Raw genomic sequence first — 19,735 nt, 5'->3', positions numbered from 1 at the left:
CTAGTTGGCACTGCAGTCCTACAGAGTAAAATGGAGTTCACAACAAGAAAGGATGCCAAGTTCAGCAGTACTTCTCCATCTCCCGAACCTGGGCTGTCCTTGTGACTTGCTTTGGCTGACAGAATGCAGACGAAAGGACACTAGTTCTGAATGTGGGTCTTGAGATGATCAGCGGGCTTCTGCTCTCTCTTGAAACCCTCTCAGGCAGCCAGGTGGACACACCTGGGCTATCCTGATGGATGAGGAAAGACACAAGCTCCTGTCACCCTGATGGCCTGGCCACTAGCCAACTCATGCCCCAGAAGCAAAGCTGAGTAGCTGAACAGCAGCTGACCACAGTCACAAAAGTGAGTCTGGCAGAGCCCAGCCTAATCTGCTGACCCACAGAACAGTGAGCTAAATAAATCAGACTGTAGCTTTGCCAAGGCTTAGAGTGTTATGTTACGCAGCAATTACTAACCAATACAGAAGGTATCTGCTTTGGTGAGGGCCTCGGTTATGCTTATGGGAAGAAGCTAGCAAAGAAAGAGACACAGACTAAAAATGCAAAAGAGACACAAAAGGAATCAAGTCCTTAGAGGGAACAGCCTTGTCCATTGTAACAGGAAGGAAGAAGAAAAATGTCAGTTGCAGATAATGGGTCAAGAGGCAGAATAAGGCCAGAATGCTGGAAAAAGTTCTCATCTAGTGGTCTTTATCTGTGGAGCTTCTTGGGCTCCAAACCAAATACATGGCTTACTCTGATCCCCTAAAGATTCTCATTCAGACAGGACACTAGAACGTATGTGGGCTTTGGGGCAAAAATGGGTGCAGTTCTACCTAGAAGCTCTGAGACCCAGGGCAAATTATTTAAATTCTCTGAACTTCACTTTCTTCCCTTTAAACTAGAAATGGTAATGCCTCACTCCCAGGACTACTGTAACATTTCTGGAATGAAGTAGAAGCTAAATCTACAGTGGCTACATTTTTCAATATTCTAAGATAGTCTCACCTATGTGAGAAAGCTTTGCAAATGGCAGCATCCTAATAAGGCTCAAATGTATGCCCCCATCCTCTTCCCATAAGCATTCTAAGAAATGACCAAGAAAAAATTACACATTAATGTGTGTATGTGTGTTTGTGTACATCCCTGTTATCAGCACAATCCAAGTTTTTTTTATTCTTATGGGCTTATTATTATAGCTCTGTAGCATTCTCAGGAACTAGAGAACTTAATAAAATTTCAACTGAAGACCCCCTGGTTATTTTAGAGAAACAGTCTATATTTTTCACATTGACATTCAAGTTGATTTTCAAATCTCCGATTGCTGTGACTTTTTTGCAACATTCCCTAAATAATTTTAATATCAAACCTCAATACCTATAATAGGAGCAATGGAAAAATCCAGCCTTGATCATTGAACAATCAGCTTACAAGAAATCATAAAATGAACCCTTCAATCTCAGTAAATCATGTCCTATGACGCCAGGCTATGCACAGCACAAAATCAAAACTAATTAGGTCTTTGCTTAAAAAAAATCCCCTCCCCCCTCCCCCCTGCCAGGAATCATTAGTGATGAGCAGTATAAACAAAAAGACAGTGGAACCTCCCCAATACTATTTCACACTGCACCCAGGCTCGTCTGGCACTTACTTGACTTCTGCCCAAATCCAATGGTTCCCCTCCACGTGCATTCCTCTTACCACTACCTCCAGCTGGTGAAGGCCCTGCCTCCCTGGGACTCTGCATCACCACCTCCCCTTCCTTGCAATTCCCCTTCCTCTGCTTTTCCTTTTGCCTCTATTCTTGCTCTCTTCAGCACACACTCATGGAATTTCACTCTTGTGGTTTCTAGAATGCATTTTGTCATTCGGATCCCCAAATTTCTATTTCGTATCCTTGATTTCTCGGTAGGTTTCAGGGGCATAATCTTGCAGGAAGAATACAGCCTGTCTGATCTCTTCGTTTCCAAAAACCGAATTACCCCCCTCCTTCTCACAAAATGTCTACTTAGCCATTCCTTAGATCACTCATCTATTTAATAAATATCAAGTGCCATGCACATGCCAGTCCCCATGCCAGACGGTAGAGGTATCGTAAAGAACGAAACCCTTACAATCTCAGCCCCTAAATAACCCACTTCTATTTGCTGAAAAAGATAAAAATATTGGCTGTAGAAAATCAAAGGATGAACAAAATGACATGGTTCACATTTGCAACAAATGTGTACTTAATAGGAAGGTAGACAGAACCACAGCCAATGTGAGAAGTGCAGAATATACTCTGGGCTCCACGTTTACAAATAAAGGCCACTAAAGTACCAGTGTGGGTAGAACAAAGTCTGGGGTTTTCAGTAGCAAAGATAAATGGGCATATTTCATACCAACTCTATGGCCCACTCTCCTTCCAAATAAGCTATCAAGTCAGCCTTCAAAAGTGAGGAATGCAGCCTCTAACAAGGTAACAGAAAATCCATGTGGTCCATGTGAAGATCAAATCTGTAACTTGACCTTATGGGCCCGGCAGGCACAGTTCTAAGAATACCAAAGAGCAGAAATCACAATAAGCGAGCACTGACTGTAAATGAACGTTGTTTCATCCTGCTCATCAAATATATAAAAATTTTCCAACTGCTGAGCTGCAAGAGAGACCACAGAGGCCCGATCGGTTACAGAAACTCATATGTAAGCTGGAAACCAGTTCAGTGTGTTTGGTTTGGGAAGTGATTTATTTACCCTAACTTGTACCCAGAACATAGAGCAGTTACCACAGCCCAAGAAACAGCAGGTTAGTTAGTCTCTGCACTCTCCCAGCTCATAAACACATCCTTCCCCTCATGTTCAATCTGCCCTAAGCTGAACGCTGGACCCATTCCTTCCAATTCTGTTCCTCCTCCATGTTCAGCATCTCAGGACACAGAATCTCCCAGTCCCTGCTGTTCAAGTAAGAGATGCAGGAAACCTCCTTGACCCGCCCTTTCTTTACCCTCATCGCCCTCCAATCCCCACATCCCATCCACTACACTCCCTTAATTCGTCCACAGTTTGTGTCAATCTACTTCTTTCTAGCTCTTGAGCCCTACTCCAATCTAAGCCACGATCATACCTTGCCTGGATTATAACAAACTCCCTAACTGGATTCTCTGCTAATCCTCCTACACCCACCAATCACTTTCCACCACCACCAGAGTAATCCCTGTAAAACTGAAGTTGGATTCCCCTGCAGTAAGCCTGCGATGGCTTATTATTACAGTTAGAATAAAGTCCAACTCTTTCCTATAACCAGTACCCTGTGCACCTCTCTAGTCTCTTCCCCAGTCATCACGTTCCCTCCAAAGATGTTCCCAACCCAGGAGTTCCAGGATTGCAGCAGAAATGGCCAAGGGCAGAATGACCTTGTCTGTTTTGATTACCACTAATTACCCAGAGCCTAGTACAATGACTAGCATATAGTCAGTGCTTATAAGTTCTTTGCCCAAAGACTCAAGATGAGTATTTTTTTAATATATCCACATTATACAATAAATAAGGCTGACTGAAAAGACTACCATCGGTTCATCATCTAAGTATTTTTCCTGCAATTGTAGCGACCTTCCCCATAGCACTAAGCATACTATTCCATTTACATTTTAGTTCCAGAAGAGCGTTTATAACATTTATCTCAACTTTACAGAAATAAACCTCTGATCCATGTAAAATGTATTAATAGATTGTTTTGCCAGAACTATTTGATTAAAAAATGGCATTTTAATTATGTAGTAATACACACTAGATAGTACTATATCAAAGTTGTGACAGAGAGAAATGGAAGACTTCTTGAAATAGTGAAAGGAAAATTAGCCATATTTACTTTTAATGAGAAATTAAAAATTAAACAGGTATGTAATAAGAAAAACTAAGTGGCTAGAACAAACAAAAGAAACTGAATTCATAACTTGGGAAACCAATGTGTCTCAAGGGGGAGAGAAAGGAGTTTTATAAAAAGGGGAAAAATCTAATTACAGTGATTTTCGATTCTACCTACAAAGCAGAAAATATTTCATCATTATCATTGACTCTGATGGTAAATGTCTCAATTTTCAGTTAAAATGTTCTATATCCCCAGTTTGGCATCTGATAGTAACAGTGTTCATCCGTTCACCAGTGGATGGACATTTGGGTTGTTTCTGCTTCTTGACTCGAACGAATAATGCTGCTAGGACTATTCATGTATAATTCTTTTGGTAGGCACACATTTTCAGTTCTCTTAGATATATACTTAGGACTAAAACTGCTGGGTCATATGGTAACTCTATGTTTAACTCTTCGAGAAAATGCTGAACTGTTTTCCAAATTTCTGCACCATTTTGTATTCCCTCCAGTGGTGTAAGAGGATTCCACTGTCTCCACATCCTCAGCACTACTTGTCTTTATCCACCTTTTTCGTTTTAGCCACCTGAGTGGGTGTGAAGTGGCAGTGACTTAGACTCCCTTAATGACTAATGACATTGAGCAAACACCTCAATTTTCATTGCTTAAAATGTAATATAAACATGCCTGTTGATAGGTACGCATAACCATATAGACAAGCTCATGGCCTCTCTCTCTCTTTCTCCCTCTCTTTCTCTCTCTCTCCAAGGAGCAGTTTAACAAGCTCAGGTCAAAAGAAAGCTTCAGAAAGAAAGATGGAACCACGAAGAAATTGTTCTGGTTAACCTGCCAGGATTTTAGCACTGACGTTCCCCTGGATGAGACGTGTTAAGAGTCAATGTGAGTGTCCCTCACTAGCACGGGCATAGCTCGGCCCACTCATTTGACAATAAATACTGTAAAATCGTTTTGGAGGAAACAGAGGGTTACTAAGTTTTATTGCTTCAAACAAAGCAAAAATGCTATGGAAATCGCAGATTATGTTAAACATAAAAACATCCTCTGCTTTTTAATTTACGAGAGCAGGACAACAAATTAGCACATAGTAAATACCTCATTAACTTGGTCAAAATATACACAAAACACAATGCATTCTTTTTTTTTTTTTTTTTTTTTTTGTCTCTAGGAATGAACTCTCTCTAGGAATGAACTGGACTAAACCATTTCTTCTCACTTCCTAACTCCTCAGGAATCCTATCATTCATGGCTTTTCTAATCCAAACACAAGAAATTGTTTTCTCGACTTCTTACTTCTTACTATAGGGCCAATAGGTAGGAGCATTTTAGTCTAGCACAAAATAATAAAATTCTTTGTTCTTCCAATAAAACTTCCTGGCATACTTTTTTTTCCTAAAAGGTATTAGCTTCCTTAGGTTCTGAGAGAACCCAATTACAAAATGTACATTTCCAAAAAATTTTTGAAATAAGAAAATGGTACAGTGTAATATGTATTTGCATTTAGCTAAAAAACAAGAATTAACTAAATGCTTGCAAAGTAATTTGTTTCCTCTTTCCAAATATATGAATGCATTTCAAAAAGCTTACATAGCTTATAGGCAATATATGGTTGTTAAATGCAATACATAGTCATATGAGTAACATGTAAATTATGCTTTTAAAACTTAGTATTTAAATATTAAGTGTAACAGCAAATGGTATGGCTTTGCATCACAACCCCATGTTCAATTTACCAGAATGCAACATCCATCCGAGCTGATTTGTAAATGGAGAGTCCTGGGGGCTCTGGGTGGAATCTTTGTCAGAGTACCGTAATTATTTAATGGCAAGTTGCACATAAATGACAAATTCTCCAGGCCATCTAGATCTGTTAAGTGGCTTCATGAACCTCAATAACATTAAGGTCAAAGAATCAGAGTAGGACTCTGTTTTCTTATTTCATATTAATGGCAGAGCTATCCAAAGAAATGAAAACACTCAAGTGAATGAAAATTGACTTCATGAATAAAAAATGAAAACAGGAATCAAATTATATTAAGAAAGTAACGGGGATCTAGTCATGAACATTGTGATGCTCTCGGTAATTACATCCTATTCACAGAAATATCTACAACTTGGTCTCTTTCAGAAGAAGCTGGGAACTGAAAGCACTTTTCCCTTTTGAGGGCTTCTGAGACTTCCGCTTATTCAATTGTTCTCCAACCTTATATGCTTCATCATTACAACCACAAGAGAAATTGTCTTACCTGGCTCAAAATAACCATTAGACCATCTCCCAAATGCCAACCGGTTAAATCATTTTGACTTTAAGCTACCAGACAGAGTTTTGACACAAGACACAAGGCCTCCTCCTTCCTCTTTTCCCTCATCTACCATCTCTCCCAATGAAAACAAATATAAGATTTGTCCTACCTTAATAAGACACTGCCCAACTGTTGCTTATAATAGCCTGTCTTGAGTATGAATATCATTCATGTGGAAGGCAGAATCCTTGACCTCTGAGGGGGATGGGATTTGAGACCACTAAAACAACATAAGAAGTAACAAAATGTTCCAGATAAGTAAGAAACCATTAATAAGGGCAGATACTATGTGGCGACAGACCTCACCAAAAGTCAGACACTTACTGGACACTCTTCCCCTGATCCACTTATTTAATGCCAGACTAGATTTGCTGAAAATCCAATCTCATCATGCTATACCCTGCCCCAAATCCATCTTGTTTCTCATGTATGATGGCATTCTCTACAACATCATAAGAGTGAGGAGTGTCATGGTTAACAGAATGGACTCCGAAGCCTAATGGCCTGCCTTCAAATTCTGACTCAACTGGTTGGAACTGTACGATCTTAGTCAAATTCTCAGTCAGCCTGTGCCTAAGTTCCCTTACTTACAAAATATATACTAAATAAGACTTGCCTCACAGAGTTGTTGATGAGTTAATATTCATCAACCACGCAGGACTATACCTGAAACATAATAAGCCACTCTACCAGTGTTGGCGGATATTAAATGTTTACCCTCATCATCTGACCAACTTCAAGCATTTCAGCCCAGGATTCTAAGTCTTACAATATTTACATACTTCCCCAATAATAGCTAATATCTAACACATTTATTTACAGTTTTCAAAGTAGTTATGTCTAATTTGTTTCATATAATTCTCACAAATGTCTGAACACAAACTTAGTTCCAGGTATCCACTACCTGGTCTACCCAGTACTTGCCAAGAAAATCACCTCCGTGTCCTGCTACCCATTCTAAAGCATACTCTTCAGAGCTACCTATATGAGCAGCTCAATGGAGCTTCTCCCTTGAGACTTTCTGGCCATTGTTCAAACTTCAGCCCTCTGCTTTCTCTGTCCAAGATGCTTAGTTAGTGGCCATCTCCATAGATGGATAGTCACGTGGGGTGCTCTCACCACCAGAGGTCACCAAAGCGAATTTCACACACATCCCAAAGCTTACATTTTAAGTCTGCCCATTCCAAACACAACCGTCTAATTTACTAGAAATCCTTAACAGCAGTTTTGGTGGAAAACCATGAAACAGAGAAAGAAATTCCACTTTTCTTACACAGATAAACCAAGATGGCAATGCTTATAAACTGAACTATCAGGACTCAGATCCAGCCCCTCCCACCAGACGGTACTGCTTATCTGGTGATCTCTCTCATTACTGTGACTCTTGCTGCCACCGCCTAGTCCTATGAGAAGCTGCCCTAAAAAGTCTGCACATCCACAGCATATAACAAATGCCTCAAATGTCTGCAAGTGGTTAAACAAAAATCTTTGAAAATTCTAGACTGTGATCTAGAAGGCAGGCCAGGAAATAGTTCAAAGTTCTGCTTCATAACCAATATTTTTTAACTTACTTCACTAGACTAGGAATCCTGAAAATGCCAACTACTTTTCTTTCACATAAATGCTTCTTGGAGGGTAAACTCAAGTTTGGGAGAACTTTTTAAAAGTATGAAAAGGGAATAAAACAATGTTTCATGTTTAGTTCAATCCCTACTTACATGGTGTAAAATTTTATTAGAACTAATTTAAATAATAATGAGGAAAAGGTGATTAAAAGTGTGAAGAATTCAATACTTAACCATTTAGCAAAGGGCTTCCTTTTATGAAAAGATCTCACCAAGGGAGATAAGGCAGGGCAATACATTTTTAAGTTAGATATTGCTTTCAACAATAATGAGGGCCACTGAACTACAATGTTTATTTTTTAAAAAATTATTATAAAGAGAGAATTATATTTTTAACACTCCAAAAGAAGTAAAAAGTATCTTAAGGTAAATTTCCTAGAAAACAAACCAATGTGAAGAAATTCTGGGACTTAAACTGTAAAGTTGCTGAGGGCAGAAGGGTATATTAGCAAGACTGGAAAAAAAATGGGTAAGACTTGCATTGTTCAGAAATATGCAGACAGTGTCTACTGGGGGAGAGGGTTAATCTTCATGATCAGCCCCCCAAATACCCCAAATTAACCGAAATCTAATTTAAAAGAACATGCTTGCTATGCAAACACAGCTTCAGGACATCCCCTAACTATTAGCCCCCACCCCTGCATCTACTTCTGAGACCCTTAAATATAGAAATTCTAGAGCCATCAGAATTTCTGGAGCTGCTGCATGCAGATATTTTAATAAAATTTATTTTGGACACACAAAAATAACCCAGAACTATAGTGGTAGCTATGAAAAGAGTAGTTTCAATTAAATATGGGAAGGTAATTTCAAATAATACAATCATCTACTCTGAGCCACAAAAATACATGCCCACAGCAATAAATGGAATCACCAAAAGAAATTGTCAAGTCAGGACCTGCTAATCTACCCTGTGTATTCTTAACAATATTCAGGAAGTGATAAGATTCCGAGTGCTTAAGGCAAAGTTTCCATCAACTTCACCTAAGAAGGAATATGGTGCAGTAGAAAGTACACCAGGTTAAACAGAAGACATCAGCTTCCATCCCAGCCCCACCATTAAGGAAGAGGACAGAAAGGCTGAAGAAGTAAAAGATAAAACAAGAAAACAAAAAGCCACCAACACTACCACAACAAAAACCATGTTCTACTTCACTACGGACTGACTGAGGATGGGAAAGCTTCACCCAGGGTTGAAGGAGTTGGTAATCATGGATTATCTTGATGGGTTACTGGGTCTCTGTCCTGCCCTCACTGTCTGCCACAGCCCGACGCTCCTCCTCTGCCCCATCTGACTCTGATCTTGGTCACAGAGATACTCTTGAAGTAGTACTTGGGCTGACACTGCAGAACTGGGCCATGCCCTTTAGGAACCAGAGTATCAAGATCATTGTCTTCTTTGGCTCTATAACGGGGTCACATGTCATCAAACTCGTGGAAAAGTCTCTGAGCTGGCTTCAAATAAAGGCAAAAGACTCAGGAAAGGAACTACAGATTTAGGAAATGCTTTAGTTTCAAGAACAATAACAACAGAAGAGCTATGGGTGCCAGTTTATTTACACAGAGGAAATTAAGTTTCATGATACATTCCAAGAATCAGGGATTTTGTCAAAGTGAAAGGAAAAGACAAAGCCTTGGTGGTACTGAGCAACATGCTGGAGATTCCCCCCAGCAATTTGAAAACTTTAGGTAAAAAGCATAAAGAAGATGAAAATGAACCAAAGAAAGTATTCTCGGTGAGAGAGCACTTCCTCTCCTGCTTCTGCCAGCGGTCCTGTTCTACTCAGCCTGAGTCTGCTCCTCGCTTTGGGGTCTTTTATGTCCAAGAACACCAACCTCTGGAATGGGCCGTTTCTTCAGGCTGAGTTGGATCAGCAAGCTGCTTTGTGGCAAAGCTCAGAAAATTTGAGTCTAGTCATAATACTGAACTATTTTCCCCAAACACACACATCAAACACGGAAACTGATATACCGATGGAGAAAGAGACACAGAGATGAATACACAGAGAGGAAATCTATCCACTCGGCCTGGCAGAAGACAGTTTAACTTCTTCTCGCCTGGAAGAAGCTAAATTTTAACAAAGTCACCTATGCAATCAGTCAACAAACAACAGACTGACCATCTACCACAGGCCAGGCAGAGTTCTTAGGCTCCGAAAAAGAGAATTTGTACAAAGTGCATATAGCTGCTTGTTTCAAACGAGTTAAGAAGTTGCTCTGGGGCACCTGGGTGGCGCAGATGGTTCAGTGTCCAACTCTCCACTTCAGCTCAGGTCGAGATCTCAGGGTCGTGGGATCGAGCCCTGAGTCCCAGGCTCTGTGCTCAGCGCAGGCTGCTTGAGACTTTCTCTCCCTCTCTCTCTACCCCTCCCTGCCTCACTCTCAATCTCTCTCTAAAATTAATAAATAAATCTTAAAAAAAAAAAAAAGAAGTAGCTTTGATCATTCCTTGCAAATAACGAGACAGGCAACAGTGCTTCACCCCCATAGGGTGATTAAGGATGTAGATTTAGAGAAACACAAAATAGTTCTACAGAATTACCCTGCTTTCACTCTATCATGGTCTCAGAAGAGTCTGACTAGATGATTCTGTAGTAAGCAGGAGTCCTTCCATGCACACAGATACTTCTACTCCATGACCATTGCCCATATGCTGGATGGCCTTCAAACAATTTCACTGCAATTGGGGAGGGCCGTTCAGAAAATCATACACAGATACAGGGCCTCTTAAGCCACCTTGCCTTGGATTTCACAGGAATGAGGTCATCAGGAAAGGGGGACAATGTAATGGTCCCCTCTGCTATAACCTGCCCACAATTGCACACATCCATGTGCAAGACCAGGATGGTGGCCCCTCAGAAGGGCAGTAGGGCCTTGTTCCTCCCTGCACTTCCCTAACTCTGGGAAAAACACCAACGAGCAAAAGTATAGATAAGGTAGGGGCCTTCTGATTTCATAAATCCAACCCAAGCAACCACTAAAAGGAAGAACCCATTTGTGAGGCTTTCTAATGGCAGAACAAGAGACCCTTGCTAAGAGGCTCCACTTAAGCCCCTGTAATTATTAAACTAAAAACACTGAGTACCTGACCTTACTTCTTATTACAACTTCTGATGTTCCCGATCAGACCACGCTTGTCTCTAGGTCTTTGCTTAGCAAAAGCGGTGGTTATGATGGCTGCCTTGGATCAGATCACCCAGCTGTTCTGTTTATTAGCTGTGTTAGTTACCTTGAGCAAATTATCTAATCAATCCAAGCCTTGGTTTCCCCATCTATAAAACAGGTTGGTATGAGGATTTAATTAGCACACTCTTGATGATTACAGCAATTTGTTTTGGTATTATTATACATTTTTTGGGCTTCACCAAGAAGCAGACACTGAGACAAGGGTCTCTGGGCAAGTAATTTATTTTGGAGGTGACACACTTGGAATTTATGGTAGTTTATTTAGGAGGCAACTGACTCAGTAGGGGAGTTGGAAAGCCAAGAAAGGCAAAACTGTGCAGATTATCAAGCAAGCCACCATGATGGGTGCCTGGGGCTTAATCTCATGGGAAATCTGAGAGCTCGTATAGATATGCCCCAGTGCTATCGCTCACAGGGCTGAGGTTCTGCCTTAACTCCCTGTCACTTGTGGCCTGCCACAGCAGGCAAAGCAAGTGACAGGCGCCAGAGAAAACACTCAGAGAACTCCAAGTCTTGGAGGCTAGAAGTCTGTCAGAATGCATGAAGGGGATGTGGGCAGGGCCCTGCTAGCATCACTCCCTGACCCAGGACACATTCCCCCCACTCCTCCCAACCCATTCAATTCCTCCTCAGGTGCAGAGCCCAGCTCTGGTGCAGGCTCCTCACTGACAGGCTCCCTGACCACAGCACAATGTCCCACACTGCTCTCTGAATGGATGGCCCACGACTGGCAACAGGATGTCATCAGACCCTATTATCATAGCCTCCAAACTGTGTGTTTTCAGTGTGTCCTGGGGTTTGAGAGCACACGCTCCAGAGTCCAAACTGGTCCCACAGACTAGCTTTAGCATTAAGTGCTGTGCAAATTTATGCAAGTCACCTAAACGAAGCCTCAGCTTCTCGCTATGTAAAATGGAGTAGTAATTACAATAGCTAAACATGATCCTAGGATTCTTGTAAAGATTAAATGACTGAAAACATCAAAGTGTTTAAAATAATGCCAAGCACACAGTAAACACTCATTAAATCTTAGCTATTGTTTTAATGACTTCAGCAGAAATACTCATTTTCTACTGAATGACAGTTTTTCTAAAATACAAGTCTAAAAGAAAAGTCAAATCACTGGTTACAATTACAAACACACATTACTAGTTCATCTTTGCAAGTACTGCTCTCAAACCTTACATGTGTGCTATTATCTGATAAAGTTAATTCATAGATCTGGACCCACAGATGGAGGCCGTGCCATTGGCCTGGCCCACATCACAAACGTAAACCATAGCCAGTCTGTACTTACAAGAAATGCCTCACTGTCGAGGAAAACTAAACACCAATACCAATCCTCCTTTGCCTTTAGCTAGCTCATCTTCATCTAGAAAACAGGACCTGCCAGCCTCATGAGGAACTCCCCACCTCCTAGCCAACCATACCCTATTTCCACACTGCCTCTTCTAATATCCTATACCTTTCGCCCTTGCCCAAAATCCCCAAGGAAGAGTGTTCCACTGCTGGTTGTGTACTGTATCCCCCACCCCCCAAATCCATGGATTGTTTTCTTTTGGATGAAGATACCAAACGTATTAATAAATTGTCTTAGTTTTGTTATTTCGCATATCCCATTCAATCCTCTAAACTTTATGAAACAGGTGGTATTATTATTATTATTATTTCCCCATTTTATAGACAAGCAGAAATTTTAACCATGATAAAATCTGGCTCCAGAGTCTCTGTTCTTCAAATGAAGTTATGAGTCAGGTTTGCCTCTGCAGAAAAGTTGAGAGTTTTCAACTCTCAAGGTAGTCTACACTTAGGCTCCAGCAAGTCACTGGAATCACCATTCAAATGGTCTTACTAGTTAGTAGTTTCAGTGGCCTCAGTTCCAGCTAAGCTAATTGCAGGGTAGCAGAATATGCTATCAATATATGTCACTTGGCATAAACGTTTTTTCTGAGCTGAAGGCAATTGAAAAAAAGCAGATGTAAATAAAGTTCTTTGCCCACCCCTGTTTACCTAAAAGCAGAACATGAATTTATAGGTGTTCCCCTCTCTATCTACCAGGAAGGACAAAAGTTAATCACTAGGGACAACCTTTGATCTGGTACCAGTGGAATCTACATAACAAACTTTACTAACTAGCCCATATCTTCCATTAGTTCCCCCACATATCTGCCTCCTATAGAAACTCAAAGGCCTTTTAGTCTTCTCACTTCTCCAAAAATGTACTATTCTTTTGTTAAGTTGGTATATAAGCCCAAGTTCTAACCACCCCTTTGAGTTATTCATCTCTGTGTACTCCCCAACACTAATAAAGTGGTTATTCTCTTGTTGATCTGTCATTTGTCAGTCAGGTTGACAGGGCTCCAACTGGAGAACCCAGGAGCATAGAAGGGAACAAAAATTTTTCCTCTCCTACAGGAATTTGGCTGTGATTCTTGATATGAACATCTTCAGATTTGGGAGTGAGTTTGCCGTATGTCCTCAGTTTTCTGATGGATCTAAGAAGTCTCGATTTTCAGGTTGTTCAGCTTTTGTCCTGTTGTGAGGACAGAGGTGACAACTTCCAAACTATTCACATGTCAGAGCTGAAACAGGAAGTCACCTCACTGTCTTTTAATAAGAGATATGATACTTCAACCACCAAAAAAATTAGGAAGCACATAACCTCAGCCTGAAGAACAGTTTTTCCCAAGAAAGGGCAGTTGGTGACTTCCACTAAACATGTCAAAATGTATATGTATTTTGAAAATATTTCAAATACAGAAAATCTTACTACAGAAAACCTTTACTCTATCAAATCTAATTGTTTTCTTGACACAAGTCAATTTGTAGATCCACATTTAAGAGAGTAGTACAAAGGAACATTCAAATATCCCACCTCTTTTGGTTAATTATCACAGTCATAGCCAACAGAAACAACAAAAAATCAATTTAAGAATCAAGTTAAAAACAAAAGAGTAACAATAACCCAAATGTCATTTTTTCTCATTTTGGAATATATATATCATACAAACAGAAGCTGAGGAACAAAAGCCTCCATGCCTTCTCTGACTTTCTCCCACCAGGACCAGGCACCTTGCTGTGAAGGACTCTGGAAAGTGTGGGTCTGGGGTGGGGGGTGGGCAGTGAAGTGACGTGCACCCTGCTTGGCATTCTTTCACACCCCTCCCCGTCCTGTCCTACAAAGTAAGGTTTAATCAGAGAATGAAGTCACGTAGAGGCAAAAATATCTTTTCTACCTTTTAAGAATTGCTGGAATAAAGGATCACTATCCTAATTTTTAGCCCTGTGTTTTGCCAAATCTCCAAAAGCTGCCTGGTCACATCGTGTCACTTTGCCTTTGAAGAATGACTCCTGTAGAAATGCACCTTCATATTATTAGAAGCCTTGACATCGATTTCACCCAAGGGACTGCCACACAGGAATCATCTTCACATTATACAAACTTATTATTCCTTGTGCAAAAGCCTATCAGAGCAAGAAAAAAATTAATTTCTCCTAATAAATAGATATGCTTTCTTCTGCTAAGAACCACTTAATCATTCACTTGTTTATTCCCCCTTTATTTGTGCCTTGTATCATTTCTAAACCCAATACTCTTTGGAAATAGGCAAATAATGTGCAAATATGTGCCAATTATAGAAATGTTAAGTCAATCCAATTCAGAGAATACCTTAATGAAGCTTCCTCACTTGCACCAGGCTTTGAAAGACAGAAGAAGGAAAGATATTTCTAAGAAAGGAAACAGCATGCATGTGCTGTTAGCATAATGCTTGAACTGTATTACAGAAGTGTAAGTTAATTAGTCTGGTCAGTTCTGCTATAGTGCTTGTTTTGTAACAAGCAAATTTGTTCAAATGCAATTAATATATCAGGAAACAACTGGAGCATAATGCAAATCTCCCTTTTGATTATGTGCAATTTCATCTGCAAGAAGCATTAGGTGAAAGCAGAAAACTGCACCCAAGTTAAGCAAGCCACACAGAAATTCACCAAATGCACACACTTCCACACCTCAGACATCTACCAGCTACCTAAGTTCAGAGGGTATTTTAGGAGTTACACCCATTCAAATCTGCAGTTACAACTTGCCTCCCAATTCCAGATAATCCTTATTCTACCGCTTGACAATAATTTACAAGCTGCAATCCTCTGACAACCACTTTCACGAGCACAGTTCGGGATTTCTGGAAGGCAACATGCCATATTTATTGTAGTAGTTCTGTATTTCTTAACTACTTAACATGTGTAACTATGCTACCATTTTTTTAGGTTCCTTTTTTTAATGCACCGCTGACAAAGTTCTGTGAGTGCTCTGCTCCTGCCACCATCTGCACCATAAACTCTGCGGTTTTACTGTGTGATTTTGCACAGCATGGTGATTTCAGGAATGCTTATGTCCATCCCATCCTAGCAGAGCCGACTATAACACCTGTGTAAGGTGTATAGGAGACAGGACAGCTAACTTAAGAACTGCTGCTCGTCAGTCATTATTACCACACTTCACTCCATGTTTTACTCCTACATCCTATCCTTTAACCACACTCACCAAAGTTAGAGGCTCCTATCACTCAAAGATTTAGAACACCACGTGCCCTGACCTTTCTAGAACGAATTAGAGTAAGAGGGGACAAACTCTCTCTCAATCTATCGAATATGCCCTTACCTTCCCCCTTGATGTCTTCTCAGTCAAAAGTTGTTTTACCTTCCTTCACGTGGAATTTAAAATCAAGATTCCTTTAATTTTGGCAATTGTTTACTTGACCACATGTCCTTAATGTACCAATGTTTATCTCTGATTATAATTACTCGAGGATATAGACCACATTTGTGTCTGGCCAGATGCTCTTCGTAAGAGAAATCAGTATAATATACAGTTCCAGTGTACCAATTTCAGCAAAGACGGGAAGAGTAAAACTAAGAACCCAAGATCAGATGCTCTGCCAACACATGCAGCTCAATGAAAAAACTGCATTTACATGCATTGTGCATGTTTCACTTCTAGACAGCATACAAGGTCAAACCACTGACTGTCAGTTACAATAAGCTTCCAAACTTCTGGTCAATTACCTGGTTAATAACAAAAGACAAGGCTATGACATCATTACAGTTATAATTAATTTACACAGATCAGCTTCCAGTTAATCAAATACATCTTTTAAAACCATTTAATTATTTTTCACCTAAAAAGCAACACTCAGCTTTGTTAAATGAAAAGCCATCTTGCTGAATTCAACATGAAAGGCTGTCAGGCTACTCTAAGACACAAAGGACGAAAGGCTTTACAGGGCACACTGCTGCAAGGTAGCAGCATTCACAGCAAACATAAGCACAAGGTGATAGCTAACAGAACAGTTTCCAAACATAAAGAAGTTGTCAGGAAATGGGGTAAACAGGCTTTGGGAAAAGAAGTGTCCCAATGCTTTTTGTCAAGAAGATATACGGGGCCAGCAATATTAATGTATGTAGTATAGAACAGTAGTTAAGAACATGGTCTTTGCTAAGAATCCTACAATATGCCTTAGAAAATTTGTCTGACTGCCAGTTTCTCACCTGCAAAAGGACACAAGGCAGGCTCGTTTGGTTTTGCAAGGGTTAAATGAGATTACATATATAAAATCAGAAGTTGGGAAATAATAGTGTTTTTAATTCATGCAAACAAATAAGACCTCAGATTAAAGATTTTAAATAGCTTTAAAGTATTTTTATAACTTAGTAACCAATTATCATTTTTCTGGCTTTCTATGATCCATTATTTTTAAACTGCATCATACGATTCAAGTACACAAATTTTAAAAACAATATGACGGAGTATGTGGAAGGTACATGAAAGCAGAAATCATTTTTTAATTAAAATAAATTTTATAAAAATGTCTCAAACCAGAGTTTCTGTCAACATTATCTGATAATTCGAGAATTTAAGGAGCCTTCATTTTAGGATAAAAAAAATCTCAATATGTCAGATGACAAAATTTTTATTTTTTTCCACCTTTTTAAGTGTTACAGTCTTAACAGAAATGATTAGATTATCTTTATACATGAAAAATGAAACTACTGGATTTTGTATATAATCTTGACTTGTGCTCCGTGGTGAGGTGAATTAGTGCCAACTTCAATTCTGATCCATCAGCACTTATGATTTCCAATATCAATCATAAGCCGGTTCCTTCTCTCACAGACTACACGTCTTAGTGTAATGAGGGCTCATTAAAGTTCTCCGACTGACAGCCCTTCAGACGTAGGTCCTTAACCAGGAGACACATGCGGAGCAGCAATGCCAGCATCCACCATCACCCCCTTCAAGAGGATTCAAGTAATTCCATGCTCACCTTTGCTCCACACCAGATTTCTTTGTTTATCTGCCTAGTCGATGAAAAAAATAATAGTCATCCCCCTACTTAATCTCTGTGTAAGAATTGTTAGTGAATTATTTATGTGACTGAAATCCTCCCAGCACAAGAACTAGTCAAGAGGGAGAAAAGCATGGCTGACTTCAGAGATGCTGTTTCTGTTCCCACAAAGCACATGGGACGTCCACTAACCACTAGGTGGTGGGGGCAGCTTGGAGTTTTGGCCTGTCCAACAGCAACAATATCTCATTCTTTCAGGAACAGGAAGCTGCCTCCCATCCTCACTGGATATGGTCCTGGGGGAGGGGGCAACAATCAAAGGTGCCCTTTCCTACACTGACTCAAGGGTGACAGTGACCAGAGTTGGCAGAATAACTCTCTCCCTGTAATCTAAAACTTGCGCAGAGAAACTAGGACCAACAACATCTGAAGCTGATAGAGCTTTAAACTTAAAGAACTGTCCAGGTCCACTAAGTCTGCCCAACCCTTTAGAGCTCACCTAGCTATTATCCTTTACCAAGGCTTGGTTGTTTGGTTTTCTGTCAATTCTCTGAGCTTATCCATAGACTTCCAATAAATCTCTTGTTCTTAAATAAGCTATCCAGATACCACAGTTAACTTACTTTCCCTTGTTTTCAAAACACTATCCTAAACACCACATTTGCCAAGGGCTGGCAAGCAGATCCTAGTCTATTTCAAGCATCACTCTCACTGTCTCCTGGTAGAGCACTCCAGCCCACGGGAGAACCAAAATATGATGTGTATATAAGTGGTATCAAAGGTTTGCTATGGCCCTGCTATCACTAGAGAAAGATCGCACTCAGCTAAGGATGTGAGTACAAGGGACAACTTCTGCATAAATAAGGCAAAGTCCTCTTAAAGCCATAAACTAAGTGTCTAAACTTGGACACTGGATGAAAAATGTAATCACAAAAGGAAAAATGAATGGTCTAAAATTTGTCTTCCATTTATATAAGGTTGAGGTTTAAAAGAATACATCTAATAATTGATTTTCAAAACATACTTCTTGACTTTGTTCTTCAATGAAAAATAAGATTACTCTCCACATTTAGTAAAATGTTATCACTTGGTGAACACTTCTGACTAGAACTTTGAGACAGTGAATCATTTAGATTCACCTACAAAAAAAAAAAAAAGGAAAGGAAAGAAGGAAGAAAGAAATTGAGTAAGAGGTTTCTTCAACCTGATGGCCTTTAGGAAGAATCATGGAATTATCCTGCATGCTTTTCTGTGGGTTTACCCCTTTGTTCTACCATCTTGTAATTCATTAACAGACATAAATCATCACATTTCTCTAATTATGAGCCCGGAGAAGAAACCCAATGAATGTGAAACTATAGCAGTAAAAGCATTAAGCAAATAATTTTATATCTCGTTGTCTGTATTCCTTCATTTAATAAATATTTGAGTGCCTATGAAGGGAGAGGTACTGTCCTTTCAGGCAACCACAGCCTAGAGAGCAGAAATACAAACAGTGACATTATGGTGTGATAATGAAGAAAGGAATGCATATAAAGGTGCATGGAATGTTTAGACAATAGCAAAAATAAGTTTTAAGGTTTTGTATGGGGTATGCGGTAAAGAAAGAAAATACTGGGAAGGCATTATCCTCTGGGCAATGCAGAGGGAGATGAAATGATCCGTGAAACTCATAATCAAAAGCAGGAGAGTCATCTCACAAAAATAAAAGGATTTAAGTCATCGTTTGGTGGACATAATAGCTATAAGCTACAAATCTGGAAAGCCGAAAGGTCCCTTATTAATACAAAATTAACATACCTTGAAAGAAATGAGTAAATATTGAATACTTTGGTAGGAAGGAAGGGACTATGTGGGGAGTATGCATAATATTTATTCCTACACTGGTTCCAACGTAGAATCAAACTGATTCATTACGACCACATGATTGCAAACTGCTGGTATTTGTAACATTAAAAATGTAGCAAAGTTTCTTTCAGTGTTGCCCAAGAGAATCCCTCAAGGAAAAACAAAATCCAAAATTAAAAGTAGCTGCCAACACACACAGACCTATACACACACACACACACACACACACCCCTATATATTATTTATATAAGGTTGAAGTCATTTTAATATGTATATAAATTTCATTCATAACTATCCTGATATTGTGACTTTGGATTAAAAATGCATAAGCAAGTTTACACCATGCAGAAACAGCTGTTGGTATAATGAGAACATTCCTGGAGCTGAAGCCAGATTTGGGGTCAAATATGGATGCCATCATTTACTAGTATGTGGCCTTGGGCAAATCATATAATCAATCCTGCTGAGCTTCTGCTTCTTTATCCATAGATGAGAAAAATTCCACTTACTTACTGGAGTCATTGCGAAGAATAAATGAAACAGCCTATTATGTGAAAGCACGTAGCACTCTCCCAAAGT

At 39.7% G+C, this 19,735-nt stretch overlaps 1 protein-coding gene across 5 annotated transcripts in view; it reads right to left on the bottom strand.

Annotated features, from left to right (window-relative positions):
* Positions 1-19,735, bottom strand: part of RHBDD1 (rhomboid domain containing 1) — a 132,940-nt gene that overhangs the window by 97,004 nt on the left and 16,201 nt on the right. Inside the window, exon 2 of one of the 5 annotated variants that reach the window (XM_044381045.3) lies at positions 6,260-6,370. The exons of the other annotated variants lie outside the window; for them this stretch is intronic. The gene's annotated coding sequence lies outside the window, so the exon portion shown is untranslated. The remainder of the gene's footprint in view (positions 1-6,259; positions 6,371-19,735) is intronic. 5 annotated transcript variants of the gene reach the window in all.

This window comes from Ursus arctos, unplaced genomic scaffold (assembly GCF_023065955.2).
Source record: "Ursus arctos isolate Adak ecotype North America unplaced genomic scaffold, UrsArc2.0 scaffold_1, whole genome shotgun sequence".
NCBI lineage: Eukaryota > Metazoa > Chordata > Mammalia > Carnivora > Ursidae > Ursus > Ursus arctos.
Note: the sequence above shows the minus strand (reverse complement) of the source record. Positions and strands in the feature narration are given on the sequence as shown.